This window comes from Trachurus trachurus, assembly GCF_905171665.1.
Source record: "Trachurus trachurus genome assembly, chromosome: 15".
Classification (NCBI taxonomy): Eukaryota; Metazoa; Chordata; class Actinopteri; order Carangiformes; family Carangidae; genus Trachurus; species Trachurus trachurus.
This window is the reverse complement of record NC_139906.1, coordinates 14,793,775-14,812,264: the sequence shown is the minus strand read 5'-3', so window position 1 is coordinate 14,812,264 and position 18,490 is coordinate 14,793,775.

The following is an 18,490-nucleotide window of genomic DNA, read 5'->3' as shown; positions in this document are numbered from 1 at the left end:
CAAAAAGAAAAAAAACGTAACCCTCCCCCCTGTCGTCTTTTTTAAAATGGCCTGTTTGGTTTTTGGTCATTTTCTCCAAAACCACCGCCCCGATTTCAACCAAACTTCTGCGTTGGACTCCCCTCGGACCCCCCGATGATATATCCGAGTTTGGAGAAATTTGAAGAAATTTTTTTTTTTTGGTAAAAAAAAAAAAACGTAACACTCCCCCCTGTCGTCTTTTTTAAAATGGCCTGTTTGGTTTTTGGTCATTTTCTCCAAAACCACCGCCCCGATTTCAACCAAACTTCTGCGTTGGACTCCCCTCGGACCCCCCGATGATATATCCGAGTTTGGAGAAATTTGAAGAAATTTTTTTTTTTTGGTAAAAAAAAACAAACGTAAGACTCCCCCCTGTCGTCTTTTTTAAAATGGCCTGTTTGGTTTTTGGTCATTTTCTCCAAAACCACCGCCCCGATTTCAACCAAACTTCTGCGTTGGACTCCCCTCGGACCCCCCGATGATATATCCGAGTTTGGAGAAATTTGAAGAAATTTGAAGAAATTTTTTATTTTGGTCAAAAAAAAAAAAACGTAACCCTCCCCCCTGTCGTCTTTTTTAAAATGGCCTGTTTGGTTTTTGGTCATTTTCTCCAAAACCACCGCCCCGATTTCAACCAAACTTCTGCGTTGGACTCCCCTCGGACCCCCCGATGATATATCCGAGTTTGGAGAAATTTGAAGAAATTTTTTTTTTTTGGTAAAAAAAAAAAAACGTAAGACTCCCCCCTGTCGTCTTTTTTAAAATGGCCTGTTTGGTTTTTGGTCATTTTCTCCAAAACCACCGCCCCGATTTCAACCAAACTTCTGCGTTGGACTCCCCTCGGACCCCCCGATGATATATCCGAGTTTGGAGAAATTTGAAGAATTTTTTTTTTTTGGTAAAAAAAAACAAACGTAAGACTCCCCCCTGTCGTCTTTTTTAAAATGGCCTGTTTGGTTTTTGGTCATTTTCTCCAAAACCACCGCCCCGATTTCAACCAAACTTCTGCGTTGGACTCCCCTCGGACCCCCCGATGATATATCCGAGTTTGGAGAAATTTGAAGAAATTTGAAGAAATTTTTTATTTTGGTCAAAAAAAAAAAAACGTAACCCTCCCCCCTGTCGTCTTTTTTAAAATGGCCTGTTTGGTTTTTGGTCATTTTCTCCAAAACCACCGCCCCGATTTCAACCAAACTTCTGCGTTGGACTCCCCTCGGACCCCCCGATGATATATCCGAGTTTGGAGAAATTTGAAGAAATTTTTTTTTTTGGTCAAAAAAAAAAAAAACGTAACCCTCCCCCGTGTCGTCTTTTTTAAAATGGCCTGTTTGGTTTTTTGTCATTTTCTCCAAAACCACCGCCCCGATTTCAACTAAACTTCTGCGTTGGACTCCCCTCGGACCCCCCGATGATATATCCGAGTTTGGAGAAATTTGAAGAAAATTTTTTTTTTTGGTCAAAAAAAAAAAAACCGTAACCCTCCCCCCTGTTGTCTTTTTTAAAATGGCCTGTTTGGTTTTTGGTCATTTTCTCCAAAACCACCGCCCCGATTTCAACCAAACTTCTGCGTTGGACTCCCCTCGGACCCCCCGATGATATATCCGAGTTTGGAGAAATTTGAAGAAATTTTTTTTTGGTAAAAAAAAAAACTAAAAACATAAAAATAAAGTCTCTTAGGTGGGAAGGAGCATCCATATTCTCCATTCACGGACATGAGGATGACAAAGATGATACGTGCAACACACACACACACACACACACACACACACACACACACGGTCACACTTATGATTTGAAATTCTTAGTCACTGCTCAGCACTAAGCCTTGAGCAGCGACTTGTCAAAGACTGAGAGGAGAAGGTGAGCACATAGAAGCTGCGGATGCAAATTCCCTGTACGCAAGTAAACTTGGAAAGACAGCAGGAAGCAAAGTGAAGGCAGGAGATCAACACCATAACCAAGAGAAAGTACCATGAGTTCACAAGAAAGAACACAAACTGGCCACTGAAAAAGCCAGGAAGGAAGGAGGAAGAGAAGCAGCAGGACAAAACTACAGCACCGACCACAACCAAAGCCTGAAAGTCTTCACGTCAGGCTGCGTTCCAGAAACACACCAACCACACACTGAAAGCCACACAAACAACCAGTCACACAATGCCAGTGACAAATTATGAAACAAAGTAGAACATGTCTGTATCCCGGGAGAGTTTGTTATGACAGGTTCTACATTGTGTATTATGGCGCATTTCCACTAGCACGGCTCGGCTCGATACGGCTCGGCACGGCACGGCTCGGCTCGGTTTGGTTGTGTTTCCATTACAACTGAGTATCACTAGTACCGCCGTGACGTCATTTACACGGCGCCGAGCAACGCTCTAAACTCTGTAAATATATAACTTTAGCAACATTTGAAACATTTTCAGGCGAGAAAGTAGTCGTTTAGATCCCCAACGTGTTGAAAATCTGACAAAACACCAGCTGTTTACAATTTTGTTTCAACGAAGTCGGCGTTACTAAAGCTAGCCGTAGTGAGCAACGCACTTCCGGTTATTTTCACAAAATAAAATACCCGTTGCCTTTTATCATAAGGAAAGCCATTACGATAGAATTGGTGCTTTTACTTTGTAAACAGGAAGTGAACCTACCCTCGCTGTAGCTAACTTTAAACCGCCGTTGTGACTGCTCTCGTCCCGTTAACGGCATTTAACCGTTCAATATGCCTTACCGGAGAGTCTTGCCAGCTCTGAGATCGGCCTGGTTCATTGTAAAACATTTATTTATTGATGTAAATGTGGTGTTTTCTGTGCGTACAGACCCCAAGGCAGTGCTGCTCTTCTTTCTAACCACAAACAAACTTCTGCTACAGCCACAATTGTTAGATTTCATCAATGAGACCAACATTTAAGAGTTTAACCAGCCGGTGGTAAACCTCTAAAAGCCATCGGGGAAGTTAATTAGCGTTCTGTTCTCCTCGGGGTGACGGTGGTAGGCTGGCCGGCGGAGCACGTCAGGAGCCGGGCTGCTGCCTCTGTGATGAACCGGTCGCTGCTCGGACCTGGAGCTTCACTTCTCCGAAAAACATCGGGGCAAACTTCTAAACAGCCGTCGTTTGGATAAACTAACCGCACATGGGGATCTAAACAGTTACTTTCTCGCATGAAAAAATATTAAAACTTAATAAAGTCACGTAATAACAGAGCCAGTCTAAATATTAGAAATTCTCTGGTAATATCAGGCTTCAGCAGGAACATTTCTGTTGTCGGTCGTCGCTTCCAGTGACGACACTCATCGGCCAATCAGTGGAAGGCAGTCGGCTGACGTCACGTTTTAGTAACGCTTCGCGCTTTAAAATTATAAATAATAAACTCCTCTCAGAAAGCCTCAGAGATGTCCGCTGGCTGATATCACTCAACAGACTCCCAGTCAGAGCCATAGTGTCCTGGAGTTGTTATGTCACTACAAAGAAATGCCCAATGCCCGGATGTATCAGCGATGAAACTCAGACTCATCTTTTATTGGAATGCTTCAGATCACAACAAGTATGGAATTATGTTAAAGGGATAGTTCACCCTAGAATGATATTTCGCTCATTATCTACTCACCCTCATGTTGACTAAGGGCTGGAAGAATTATCAGAGTCCACCGTCCCTTCTCTGAGTTACAGGGGGTCTTGGCGTAGCAGTGAATTTCAATGCAACGGTTGCAAAGGGACACCGGAGCTCTTCGTAAAAAAACACACACAAAAAAACATCCAAATACCTCCATGATGCTCGTATGTAATGTCCGTCTTGTGCTGAAGCCCAAAATTGCGTAATTGTCCCGAAAAAAATTAAATAAGTCTATATTTTAAGCTTGTTTGTAGCGGAAGCTTCTCGTCTTCTTCTTCTTCTTCTCCTCCTCTTCCTGGTCCGTCCAAATATCGCGTGATTCGCAGTAACCGCACTGACGCCGGCGCAAATCACGCGAGATTTGGACGGACCAGGAAGAGGAGAAGAAGAAGAAGACGAGAAGCTTCCGCTACAAACAAGCTTAAAATATAGACTTATTTAATTTTTTTTCGGGACAATTACGCAATTTGGGGCTTCAGCACAAGACGGACATTACATACGAGCATCATGGAGGTATTTGGATGTTTTTTTGTGTGTGTTTTTTTACGAAGAGCTCCGGTGTCCCTTTGCAACCGTTGCATTGAAATTCACTGCTACGCCAAGACCCCCTGTAACTCAGAGAAGGGACGGTGGACTCTGAAAATTCTTCCAGCCCTTAGTCAACATGAGGGTGAGTAGATAATGAGCGAAATATCATTCTAGGGTGAACTATCCCTTTAAACCTTTGGGACTTTCATTTACAATAAACTTCAACTCTGTTACATATGGACTCATTCAGGAAAATATACACCCCAAACAGAAAGAACTTTTTCAACTCATCATCGCCATAATAACCCATAAACTATGGACAACCAGATGCTCACTCACTCTCAAACAGATCTACATAGACAGCACTCAAGTATTCAACAATATCATCACTGAACTCCGTAGAAGAAAAACATTGGACAAACACAACAATCTACCTTGGGACATTTTAAACTTATAATTTGTTGTATTTATTGTGTAATTGTGTAAGTCTGTGCTTTGTTTATGCTGTGTACTCTATGCTTCTTCGTAATCTTTTGTGAACTGCTCTTTGTATCTGTATAATATTTTTTTGTAATATGTTAAACCTTAAATAAATATATATTTTTTAAAAAGTAAAGCTAACGGTTAGCCAGTTCCCTGGAGGCATGAGCTTTCAAACAAAGGTGATGGACAGGAGTGTGGAGTGGTGGCTTTAGTCTGGGTCAGTTAAAGCAAAATCAATCAAACCCTCCTACAATGGATTTTACAGGCAAGAGTGAATTGAATTGTTAGGTTTAACATCTAATGTAAACACCATAACTGACGCTGTAGCATTTCATTAGTTAATGTTGGTTAGGTCTGAAAGGGTTTGAGAAGCATTGTATTTGAGAGTAAAGGATAGTTGCTGACAGGTTTTTCTAACTAAGTTCTAAATAAGTGCATTTAAGTAACTGACATAACAGATGTTTAAGCATATATGCCCAAAATGTTCAACTTTTTTCTTTAAAGGTACGGTACTTGAAATGTTAAAAACAAGCCACAGCCACTCTGTTTGGTGAACTTAAGTTAAAGGGACAACGAGGAGTTTTGGAAAAGCGAAGCGTTTTCACACTACATTTCTGAGCCTCCGCGCGCACCGTACATTTCTTTGACCGGGCGCAAGACGAACTCATGTTTTCATTCATCAATAATTTAAGTCAGAGGTTCAAAGAGGTTCACATACCACCGTAGTTCCGACCATAAACGGCGATGCGGCTGCGTTATTCTCATGATTCGCAACGAAGGAAACGCTGGTCGGCTCGACCAGTACTTCCGCCACCACTAATAATAACAAAATAACGATAGAGACAGAACGATATATTTATTGAAAATGGGCCCATTAACAAGTGTGGGTAGCGGAGATTCATCCACATTAACGTGAGACTTTTTTATAACCGAATAGAAACTCCTCGTTGTCCCTTTAAATACTTGTTTCATATGGTACAAGATAAAGTCACACACTACACTTTATCAGAAAAGAAAGCTGGAGAAGATTAGGTTGCAAGCTCACTACCAGCTACTCACAAAGATATCAGAAGTCTGTACAGGGTATATACAGGAATCTTCAAGTTATTTTTAAAACCTTTTTAAGACTTTTTCAAGACCTTCTCAATATTTTTCAATACCTCACCACCACTTCAAGCTGTAACCATTTACATCAGTGACACTTTTAACGTAATAACAGTTTTAGTTTGTGATAAAGACTATAGACCACTATGATACAACAGAATTCAAAATAGGCTGGGATAATAAATCAAAGGCAAAGTTTATCAAAAAAAAAAAAAAACATAGCTCCACTCTCAAAAAAACAAAAGCAACAATCTTCTTTTCTTTTTTATGCACCGGTTCATCTTTGTTTTTTAATAAAATGAATAAATTCACACATTTTTACAATGTTTTTTAGGACTCAAACTCTTGGACAGCTAATTCAGAAAAAAATATTTAAGACTTTATAAAGTCCTGAAAATACTTTTTAATACTTTTTAAGGGTCTTAATTTTCCCAAAATTGATTTATCACCTTTTAATACTTTTCAAGACCCCGCGGATACTCTGCTGTAAAAAGATTATTGTTAGCTGCAAATACAAAGTAGAGCTTGACATCTGCCTGAACCCAATAAGACCCGACTGAACCGGGGGACGTCAGTCAACTTTTCAGAGGATCTGTTTCTCTGCATTGTAGAGAAATAGTCTTTGTGAATTGGTGACACACTGGCTTAAAGAAAAAAAAATCTCTCTCCTCTCATAGTTCTACAAAAAAAACCTTTAGGTTTTCGTGTAATGGCGTCGGATTTGAAGGCACAAGTCAAGCTCTAGGAGGAAGCGGTTGGGGTTCCACGAAAGGATACCTGTCATCTTCAGGGGAAGCATGTTGAATTAGAATCCTGGGGCTTGCCGGACGTCTCCGGGGCAGGGAATGTGAGAAAGATTTTCTATGTGTACACATACAGAATATATCACCCATATGACCAAATCAGTAAGCCATTACAAAACCAGAAAGCCATGCTATTCTACTGTATTATCAGGCATGCACAGTGAAAAGTTGCCAAAGCCTCTTTTTGACCACGTCAGGCAGTGGACCAAAGTGTAAAACTTACAGTTGTCTACTTCCAGACGACCCTTATAAATACATATTTAAATTTTAAGTCCAATGTTCAATTTGCTTTTAAATCTGTTTTGGTGTCCATGAATCCCTCAGGGAAAATACTGGTTAGGTTATAATATATAGTTAGATATAGTTATAATTTTTTAAGCATAAAATCCATTTATTATTTTATTTTCAGTGACAGTGACAGCAACAGTAAACCTACAGTAAACCTACAGTCCAGGATGGAGATACCCACCAAACGGACCAAGTCATTCCATGGCGAGTACAGACCGAACCACAACTCCTTCAGCATGCAGTGGCAAGAAAAAGTCAGTGAACTCTTTGGAATGACTTTTCTGCCAGAATTGGTCATAAACTGTGATCTGATCCTCATCTAAATGTAGGAAAAACTGACCCATTGAACTTTACTGCTGGCAGGAAATAAGTAACTCTTAAAAACATTGGTAAAATCTCCTTTGTCAGCAGTAACCTACTGTACTTAACTCTCTGTAGGTTATTCCACTGCATCTCTGTTTGATTAAGGTCTGGGTTCTGACCGGGACTCGGTTTATTTATGAGCAAAAGTAGCTCTATCCCACACCTCCAATCTGATTTCCTCGATTAGACACCAGGGTTTGACAATTCCTGCCAGTTACTTTAAAATGATAGCATTAGGCAGGAGGTTCAACTACACTGTGTATTTCTGAATGATGTCAATACCAAGACAAGATCAATGCAATCATTTGTAAGTTATTAGTTAAAATAGATTGTCTGAGATGAAAATTTGACCTTTAAAAAATAAAAAATAAAATAAAAAATAAAAATGCAGGTCATTCCAATGAGCTCCCTTCCTCTTGCCACTGTATGTCATGTAAGTATTGCATTCAAATTCAAGTATCCAAGAATCCAAACCTATCCTTCAAGATATTTGAACTACATTGTGGGTAATGGTTGACCAAGAATGTTAATCTCATATCTCAGTCTAAAAGTGTATATTTTGGTGAGACTGTAAACAGTTATACTGGTGTTACTAAGAAGTAAAGAAGCAGACAAATTATTGGTTTAATACTTTTTAGTGCTGAGGACTGGCTGCTGTGAAGTTAAGCGAGTTAAGATAAAGGACGTTGACTAAAGGAGAGCGCTGAGGATCAGTAACAAGATGTGCACCAATTCTGTTATCAAGTGGTCAATCACATTCACAACTTCTAAATGTTCAATAAAAGGGTCAATAAAGGTGTCATGGTGTCTTGCTGGCATCCATTTTTCATGTGATAATGTGATTTTGGACAAGAAATATAACAGTAATGACTTTAATCCTGGTCCTGGCCATCAAACCACACTGAAACTACACTGCCAACAGTTGATTTGGTGACCTGATCAACTGAACAGAGAATTGTTGATCACCAGTAATTACTTCTGTTGGTGTAAAACTCCAGGTAAAATTCACTAAATCAATTTCAATGTACAGGATTTTTTTTTTGTTTCTTTCAAAAAAAGAGTTTCTGATCTGATGCACATGTGAATAAGACTTTCAAGAGTGTTGTGGAAACTGACTATTACTGTACATTATGATACAAATAGACAGCAGCGCCATTATATTGGGTTCAAACAATCTAATGGCAGATTATCTGCAGCTACACTACTGTATTACTTGTATTAACCACATGGGAGCAAAGTCTGTATTGTTGACATGAAAATGTTTCACCAAGATGTATAGTAAGAACTGTAATTCTAGTTTCATGGTGAATATGTCACTAAATCCTTAATATATTGTTACAAATCGCTGCACCTTCACACACAACCTGAGTGGCAAAGTGGCAAAGCACAGGAAGTGCTGGGTGGAACAGCAGACTAGAAGAGTGGTGTAGAGCAGGGGAGGGAGGGAGTGAGGGGCAGGGGAGGGTTTAGAATCATCAGCCTGTGTAGGAGGGGGGAAAGAAAACTACAAAGACCAGGGAAGAAGCTGCAGGAGGACTAGAGGATGCTGGGGTCAGAGGCTGGTACCTTTCAGTCTCATGATTGTCTGGAGTCAGACAGTTGGCGCTAGCACTCCTAACCCTGTCCAGAGAAGGCTGGAGATCACTAGAGGCACCACAGCACAAAATGCCATCCAATGGAGGAAGAGGAGGAGAAGAGAAAGAGGAGACAGGAGGAGAGGACAGAAACAAACACAAAGAGAAAAACAATGGACAAACAGAAAAAAAAGAAAAAAAAAACATTTAAAAAAAGAAAGTCTGGTTAGATTCCCAAAATCATGATGCTTCTTTGAGAACTGAACCATGACTGACTGACTGGTGTGAGAATGGGTGGGGGGTAGTCTCCCTCAACCTGGGAGCTTTACTCTGGCTGGTTTCATCGCTAACAGTGATAATCCGTGTGTGCGTGTGCTTACCTAACTGTCACCTCATCTGTGAACATCACAACACGGTGTGTGATGGAATGGCGCGTTGCCATGACTACTCGCGATCCCGTGACAGAGCTCGTCTTTCGACATGCAGGCAGCGTGGAGCTAGTCACGAGACGAAAGGGTTTTTCAACAGCGGCATGCATTTGCAAATGAAAGGAAACAAAGGAGAGAAAAACTGAGAAACTCGTCTGTGAAGCTGCTGCTGTGGAACATACTCACAGGAAGAGACGCCCACTGGTCTCTGCACGGCCGTGTGACTCCATCTATACTATACATATGTACAGCTTATATCCTGTGTCTTGTAATATTAACAAGATTTAACTACAAAATTGATTAATTGCTTCTCTATTGGTTAAATGTCTGAAACAAATGAAAAGTGCTTGTACAAAGTGCACTGAATATACTGTACAATACTATGTACAGATGTTATTGTGAATGTATGATAGGATATGAAATTATATGTATTTTAATCAGGTATTCTACTCATTTCGTAATGGAATCTCAAACTTTGGATTCTAATAAATAAATAAATAAATAAAGGCAGTACACTGAAAAAGGCCTAACATTGGATAATCTGGCCAGGTGAGCAGAGGTGTGAAAATAGTCCATTTGAACTTTTCTGTCAAGCATCATTTACACAAATTGTCCTGTCAAAAATGTGCACTGCTGCACTGTTGTCTTCTGGACAAAGACACACAGGTGATGCAGCCAGGAGGAGGAAGGAGCTACACAAGTCAAAGTCCTGTTCATTTGATATCTTTTATATCTTAAACAACTCTGGAGGAATCTGTTGGAGTATTGACATCATGCAGATCATGAAGTGGTCATGGTTAAAAAAAAATGTAATGAGATTAAAATGATTTTAAAGGGATACTTCAACATTTTGGCTAATTGGCCCATTGCCATAATCCCTATAGTTTTAGGAGTAAGTTTGTTACCTTTAATTGTCGGTGCAAGCTATTTTTAGATCAGCGGAGCAGAGCCGCGAGCTGCTCAGAGCTACACTACGGAGGCTCATGGGATTTCTTGATTTCCCTCATAAAACTCATCAAATACACAATCCAACAACTCCACAACGCTCTGGTGGACAAGTTGTGACCTGCACATTCACCACTCTATGAGATAATAATGGAACGTTATTTTCGAGGCAAATGCAGAGACTGCTTGCCGAAAGACTGCCCCTGATGGGAACGAGCATCAGCTGTGTTGCATGAATTTACCTCTAAAACAACTCTGTCTGGTAACGTTGTGTTATTATCTCATAGCGTGGTGAATGTGCAGGTCACAACTTGTCCACCAGAGCGTTTTGGAGTTGTTGGATTGTGTATTTGATGAATTTGATAAGGGAAACCAAGAAATCCCATGAGCCTCTATATAGCGTAGCTCTGAGCAGCTTGCGACTCTGCTCTGCCTTTCTAAAAATAGCTTGCACCGACAATTAGAGGTAGGGATTATGGCAATGGGCCAATTTGCCAAAATGTTGAACTATCCCTTTAAGTGTCACTAACAGTGTCAGAGGCTAAATATTGCACTGTAGAAAAAACTGATCACAAACTCAAACTAAATTGCTGTCTGTCAGTCAGTTTTGTGTGACTTCATAAAGCACAGCTCTGTGTTTTGTAGACATGGGCCTGTATGATATTGGTGAAAAAAGCCTCAATACCAAGGCTGTAATTGTCTATAGTAGCATAATTATAATAATTATATTTCAATGGGACTTTGAATGAGGTTATCTCACCTCTGGAAGTACTGTACACTGAACTCTAATCTATGAACTTACCTGGTTGTGTGTTTGTGGATGCCGTTGAACAAAAGTGGCATCTTAGGTGGCAGTGTGTTACTGTGCCTAGTAGATCTCCTGATGTTAGCATGCATGTAGCAGAGATGTTCACAAGTCTTTTTTTGCAAGTCCAAGTCAAGTCTCAAGTCTTTGGTCACGAGTCCAAGTCAAGTCTCAAGTCTTTGAGGGGTGAGACTTCATCAAGTCTCAAGTCTTTGGTCACGAGTCCGAGTCAAGTCTCAAGTCTCTAAAAAATAAAAGTCTCCTGTCTCTTCTGGTTGTAATGACCCTTTATCATCTGCTGCTATCCGGTCTACTAAGGATACTGCACAGCTATATCTAAGAGATTCAAAGCATTTACTGTAGGCTATTATTATCACTCCTTTGTCTATACAGTATTGATTACAGTAGTTGTTTATTATATGATCACTTTAAACAGGATATTGCAATGCAATATGAAGAAAACACACAATGAAAGCTTTCCTTTAAAGGAAACTGTATTCTGAGTCAAGAAAGAATCAAGGCTGCTCTGCCCCTCTGCACTGGCCTTTTCTCTTTTTTTGCTTTGTTGAATTCAGAAAACCCAGATGAACAACATGGAAAATGATTTAGGCTGTTAATTATAGGTCATTAGATCTGGATGGTATAGTCACATCTTTATGTGCAGCAAAACCTTTCTGGATCCGCATCGTTGTTATTATTTTTTTAATTAGCTCCGTCAACTCATGGGGGCGTGTCGACACGTACAGACTTCCATACGAGCCTTCAGTCATATTTCGCAGCAAAAACATAAATAAACAGGATGATTTATCCTACAGTAGCCTGATATGTGCCAGTTATTCAGCAGCTAGTCCCCGTGAAGGAAAGTTTGACAACAAAGGGGCGTTGTGCATGTAGGCTATGGACGGTGCCGCTATTAAAAAGAAAAAAAAAGCTTCACAGTCACCTGTCACTCACCCGCAGCTGACTGCGCTGTCAGAGGAGCTCTGCTCTGCTGTCCCTCTCTCTTTAGACACTGGTGTTTGGCTGCACTCTGTAGGAGTTCAATATGAAGATCTAACCTCCATCTGAATAACGTTACCGGCCATGTGGTGCTGCTCCGCTAGTGGGGTGTTAACGGCAAAACAAAAAAAAGAAAAAGAAAAAAAAAGGTCGTCGGTCGTCCTGTCAGGAGGAAGGCACGAGCCAAAAAAATAAAGATTGTTCACGAGTCTCAAAACACGAGTCCGAGTCGAGTCTGAAGTCTTTTGGGCACGAGTCCAAGTCAAGTCTGAAGTCTCTGTGGGTGCGACTTAAGTGCGACTCGAGTTCGAGTCGCAAACTCGAGTCCCCATCTCTGGCATGTAGCAAACACAAGTAGGGAAAACAGGAGGAACAGGGAGAGGAGAAGAAAAACAGGTGTGTGGGAGCATGTGGACAACAGAAAAAAGTTCCACAGGGCAAAAGAACAAAGAAAACCCCACTTAACCAGTGATTTTATATTTACAGTTATATGTCATTTAGCTAATTGAAGATACTGTGTGGTAAGATTGTATTTAGTTTGGACCATCAGGTGGATTGAAGTCTATTATCATACTTTCAAAGTAAAGCAGGTTTCCTGTTAGAGAGCACGTCTTGCAAAAATCACTGGCTAAGCGTCTGTGGCTTTGCAGTGTGAGTAGCTACAACAGATATACAAGCATCAAAAGCTGCTTCTCATCTCAACTGACACTTCAAAACACTGTCCTCCTTCAAACACATCCGTGTGTGTGTGTATACAGTCCAAACAGAGGGTGTATCCAGCTCATGTTTCTATTAGAGAGGTGTAGTTGCATAGAGATAATATTATCTCTCTGCCTGGAAAATGACACATACAGACGTGCTTTCCAGAGTAGGATTTACCTCTCCGGCTGTGTGCTTCAACAGCAGCCTCAGAACCAAGTGAAGGTGACTGCAGTACATGTGATAAACCAATGATGAGTGTGTTGATATGTGGAGCTTAGGGGTGTAACGGTACATGTATTTGTATTGAACCGATTGGGTACGGGGTGTTGGGTTCAGTACAGCGCTGAGAAGGGGTGAGTTTGGGTACAGAAGTTGTGTGTGTTTACAGTCCGCCTGCAGCTACACGTGCAGCCCGTTTACGTCCTGCTATCGCTATTGCTGCCGCTAGCGAGAAAACAGAGGCTTGAAGAGCCTTCCTGCTTGTAGGAGGAGTGGAGGTGGAGGTGGGGGCTGTGGCTCCTATCTCCTCTCTGTCTGTCTGTCTGCCTGTCCCTCTGTCCGTCCGTCCCTCCGTCTTTCTGTCTCTCTCTATCTCTATCTCTCCAACGGTTGCATCGTCAGCCAGCCGCTGTGGCATTTGCCCACATTGCCCTATGGTCAGTCCGTCACTGGCTTGAACTGTTGGTGCTGCACTTTACATGTAAAAAAAAAAAAAAATTGTGTTGAGAAGTTTTTTTTAAATCATATTTTACGTTTTGTTTATTTGTGAATATTTTATTCATTGTAAGGCTTATTTTATATGTTTTGTTAATTTGAGAATAATTTATTGAACTTATTAGGCAGCACTTTACAACAGTATTAGATTTTTTTCATATTTTGTATAATGGTTTAGTTTAGTTTAATAAGTGTATTTGTATCAGGGACAATGTACCTACAACATAACATTAGTGGGTGAGTAAAATATTTACATTTGACTAAAACATGTACATTTGGTTTAGAAAAATTCCTAATAAACAACAAGCAAATTTATGTTTTGCATTTGGTTCTCTTACTGTACCGAAAATGAACTGAACCGAGACCTCAAAACCGAGGTACGTACTGAACCGTGATGTTTGTATCGTTACACCCCTAGTGGAGCTGTTTCAGGATGTGGGAACAGAGTGCAGAGGCAAGACCTATCATTCATTTAAATCAAACTGTGGCAGTGATGAGCTTGGCAGATTATCACTGGTCCAGTAGAAATTAAAGACCGTCTCTGTGACACAGGAAGTGGACGAGCAGCATCCTACAGTAACAAGCCGCCGTTGGCCTGGCTGTTGTGTAGAAATCTGCTCAGAAGCATCACAGCTTGAGTACAAGCGTGGTCCTGTGCTGCCCTCTAGTGGACCTGAGGCAGTACAACAGCTGACAGCTGCATCCTTCAGAGAGGAGACGGCCCACTTCATTTTACCTGCAATTATATAGCTGGAGCTAATTGAGTTTTTAGACCTCAGCCAAAACCAACAAAGCAACAATAAATCTGTCCCACTAATAAGCCTGAGTGTGTTCATAGCCCTGGTTTGTCTTATTCCTTAGAGGAGGACAAAATATGTGATCATTTAAACCCCCAACAAACGCACAACATTTAAACAACTGAAATGATGTTCTCCTGAGGTTATCACACAAAAAGAATAACAAGATAGGTTACACTGCATTATTATACTCAAACATATAAAAATCTCATCACTCATTGTAAATAATAACTTCAATGACTGCATTTCAACAAGCATGTTAATGTGAACACTACACACACAACTGATCCAGATCCCAAATCCAGAACCAAAATGTAAACAAACGTCATGATTGGCTGGTTTTACCTGGTGTGGAGGCACTCAGCACTTTTGCCTCGCATTGACTGGTGGATCATGATGATCTCACTGTCGTTACCATGGGGATGGATGACACATGAGGAAATTAACAACAGTCAAAAAACCAGAAGAGCAGAGGAAGAAGAGGGTGAATAGGAAAGAGAGGTTGTTGCTGATTGCTATACACACACACACACGCACGCACACACACACACACACACACACACACAGAAAATGAAAGACAAAAAAGTAAATGGTAAATGAAAGACAATAATTTAAACTGCTTGATAAAATAAAGTTTGGTTTGCCCATGACAGTCATTCATACTTAACAGTGATCTGCACAAAGAGTTATTGTTTCATCCACGCACAAGTGAGCAGCTGTAACATACAGAGACAAAGTTGTCTGACCAACAATGAAACAACTCTGAACAGACAGACAGCATCAGACACACACCTGTCGTCCAGGTACTCCTCCTCCTGGTGGCGACCTCTGGCAGCGTCGTAGGAACGGGTTGGAGAACGAGAACGACGACTGTGAGGAAGCTCATCATCCAAACTCCTGCAAGAATGAAAGAAAAAGAAAGAAAGAAAGAAAGAAAGAAAGAAAGAAAGAAAGAAAGAAAGAAAGAAAGAAAGAAAGAAAGAAACTTCTGTGAGGTTTTGTGGTCAGGTGGTGTTTTAGCAGACTCTTGGTGGACTCATTTGGCTGGGCCAGTAAAAGCAGAGCCAGTAAAAGCAGCGCTGGCAGGACGGTGTGTTCTGCATCAGACAGACATTTCATTAGTAGATGGACTGTTTGCTTCCTTCCAACAAACTCTCTGTCTCCTGTGTTGCTTTTACCTCTTCCAAGTAGCCCTGTGTTTTCAGGCTGATATGAGGAATCATCATCAGACCTCAGGCGGTGCCACACACCACAGTCAATGCTCTCAGTCCTTTCTCATTGTGGCGTCAGAGAAGTGAGCACAAATGAACCCATATTTGAGTTCATATGATGATGAGGGGTCAAACTTTGGTTCTGAAGGCATTTCTCAGCCTAAGATGAAGTGTATGGTTCACACTCTAAAGATTAGGAGTGTTACATTATGTCTCATGTCCTGTTGTCTCCAGCCAGGTCTCACCTCTGGGCGGGGACATTGGGTGGTCTGGACCGGATGCGGCCTTGCTCTTCGCGGTGCGGGGAGACGGAGCGGGATCGTACGTGATGTGCAGGCGTCCTCTGCTGGTCTGGCACCTCCAGAGTGGACGAGGACTCCCGTTGCCTCTCCCTGCCTCGCCCGTCTGCTGCTCGGTGGAAGAGGCCATGCACATACACACATTATAAATACATGTGAATGAGTGCAGAGAGATGTTAACATTATGTGGAAAAACTGAATCAATGCGTTTAATCATGACAAATAAAAGAGGAGATACTTATGCATTTGTCAAACCGTGGCTCTCCATGTGATAGTATTAGAGAGTGAATTATTTTTAGCATCAGAGCACAAAAAGCTAAATAGCTGAGGAGGAAGTGTGCTGTACATCCTTAAGCTTGAATAACAAAGCTCCAAAGTTTTCTTTTTCAAGTCCCACATTTTAATGCAGTTACTTTATCGAGTTAAATGGCACCAAAACAATCCAAATGTCCACCGCGGATCACTGGAATTCAACTGGACTGAATGACACAGGACCACTGCTGAGAGGTTCCTGTGAAAATAAATAAATCACCACATCCCTTACCAAAGGACAAATGATCTACAATTTAACTGTTTGTGTAAAGGCTCATAATCAATAGTTGAAGAATGAAGCTAGTAGTAGTGCTGTAGTCCTCGAGACCGGTCTTGGTCTCAAGACCGGTCTTCTTGAGACCACATTTTCAAGGTCTCTGTCTTGTCTCGGTTTAGATCCAGTTGTTGATTTTTTCTCGCTCACTTTGCTTCATGTGATCTAGTTCAATAACTTAAAGAGAATTCAAACTTCTACAAAGTATCTGCTTGTGTAACCATCTGAAAGACTTGGTTGCACCAGTGTCACCAGTAGGAAGAGACTTCAGCAGGTTGTGTGTTGCTGTGTTCTTCTGTTCAGTCAAAACTTTGTTTCAATTAAATATGGTTTAGATTTGATATAAAATGTGCTTTTCTTTTTAGCTGAGCAATAATGTAAATATCAAGCCACAGGACTATTATCAGTACTGCTACTGGATACAGTTATAGTCTTGAAAGTGGTCTGGCATTGGTTTGGTCCCGGTCTTGGACTTGGGTCTCGTCCCCCCTTGGTCTTGGTCTTGGTCTTGACTCGGTCTCGACCCCCTCAAAGTCTTGGTCTTGACTTGGCCTCAGGTCAGGTGGTCTTACTACAACACTAGCTAGTAGTCTGCTGTATGACATCATGCTAGTAGCCTCCTAGCTCCTGACATGTAAACCCATTCTACACTATTCTAGATGACTACTAATAATAGGCTAGATATGCTAACATGTTAGCTTGCAGCCTGATAGCACTGAAGTTACTGCACAGCAACCACAACACAACAATCTGCCTCAAGGATACAGGCTATTCAAAGATGATTCTAAAAATAGCAACACACTTTTCATGACTGTGTGCTGTATTTTTAAAGTGTAGTAAAAAAATCTTCTTTTTTTTGGTTTGTGGCAGAACTAATCTCTGAAGATAAAAATATAAATAAAGAGGCTGATCAGCCTTGAAGAGATCTGAGCGACTGTGTCTGGGTTTTGTTGTGATTCCAAGGTCACTGGTTTCATTTCCCAAACTCAGTGTGGGCCATTAGCTTCACTTCACAAAGTGCTAGTGAGCTTTTTCATGTATTCCTGCCGTGCATGTTAAAGCAGATATCAGTGGAATGTTTTTGTTAATATAAGTCCTAAATAGTCCTATTTTCCGTCAGCAATCACTTACATGAAGTATTTCAGCCTAAACACGAGTCTCTCCGTCACTCTGCTCTGCTGTAACCCGAGGAGAAAATTTTCCTTGTGGGATACAAGTGTTATCCAATGAGGAGAGAGAACGGCATGAAGGGCTGTGTGTGCAGCCAAGGGATGCGCGTGAATGTGGTGACGTAGCACGAGGACCAATTGATGCCTGACAAGGGCGGGGGCTGCTAACTCATGGTGCGTTCAAAGAAACTCGTACTTTGTGTTTTTCCTTCCTGTGAAGTCATACCAGTTCGATCTGGTACGAGTTCACGGGTCGGAAGTTACGAGTGGCCGTTATAGGGAACTTTCACAGACAACAGGATGGTAAAAACACGAGCTACGGGTTACCTGGAACGCTACCAAGTCGTAGTTGTGACTTGAAGCTGTAACTTACGGTTTCAAAAGCCTGCCTTGAACGCAGCATTAGCCGAAACGGCCGTGAAGCTGATATCTGCTTTAAGTAAAACAAAAACTTGGTGAGAGTGATATATTTTTACATCCCTCCTTTTATCTCTTTTTAACTTGACTCTCATCCAAAGCCCAGACCAGTCCAACCCTCACGTACGGAGACAAAGACTCAGACTTTTACGGTACACAGATACACACAAACAACCAGCTGGGTTTCAACATGGCAGTGCTTTGTCTTATTTTGGAAATTCAACTTTATTTTAGATGAGACTCATCTGAGACAGAAGCATGGAGTCTGTATGATCTCTACCTTTCTACTATTTCAACATGTTGTCTACAAAGTTGACGGTGTTTCCCGAACATATCTGTATGTTAGACATTGAACATTGTGGAAGGCTTTGCTTTTTTTTCTTACTTGTATTTTTCTCTCTTATTTCTATTCTGCTGTATTTTTGTTTTTGTTTTTTTACAGTGTTTTTTAAAATGATTATTGTGATATGGATCCCCCTGGGTCAAAGAGAGACTTTGTGATTTATGTCTCATCTTCGTATAATCATCTTTGCTGACTATTGGAAAACAACATCAATAATTATGTCAAGTTGTGTTTTGTCCCTTTTTTTTGAATTAGCTCATGAGTGTCACACATAATTGTACAAAAATATACAAAAGTACAATT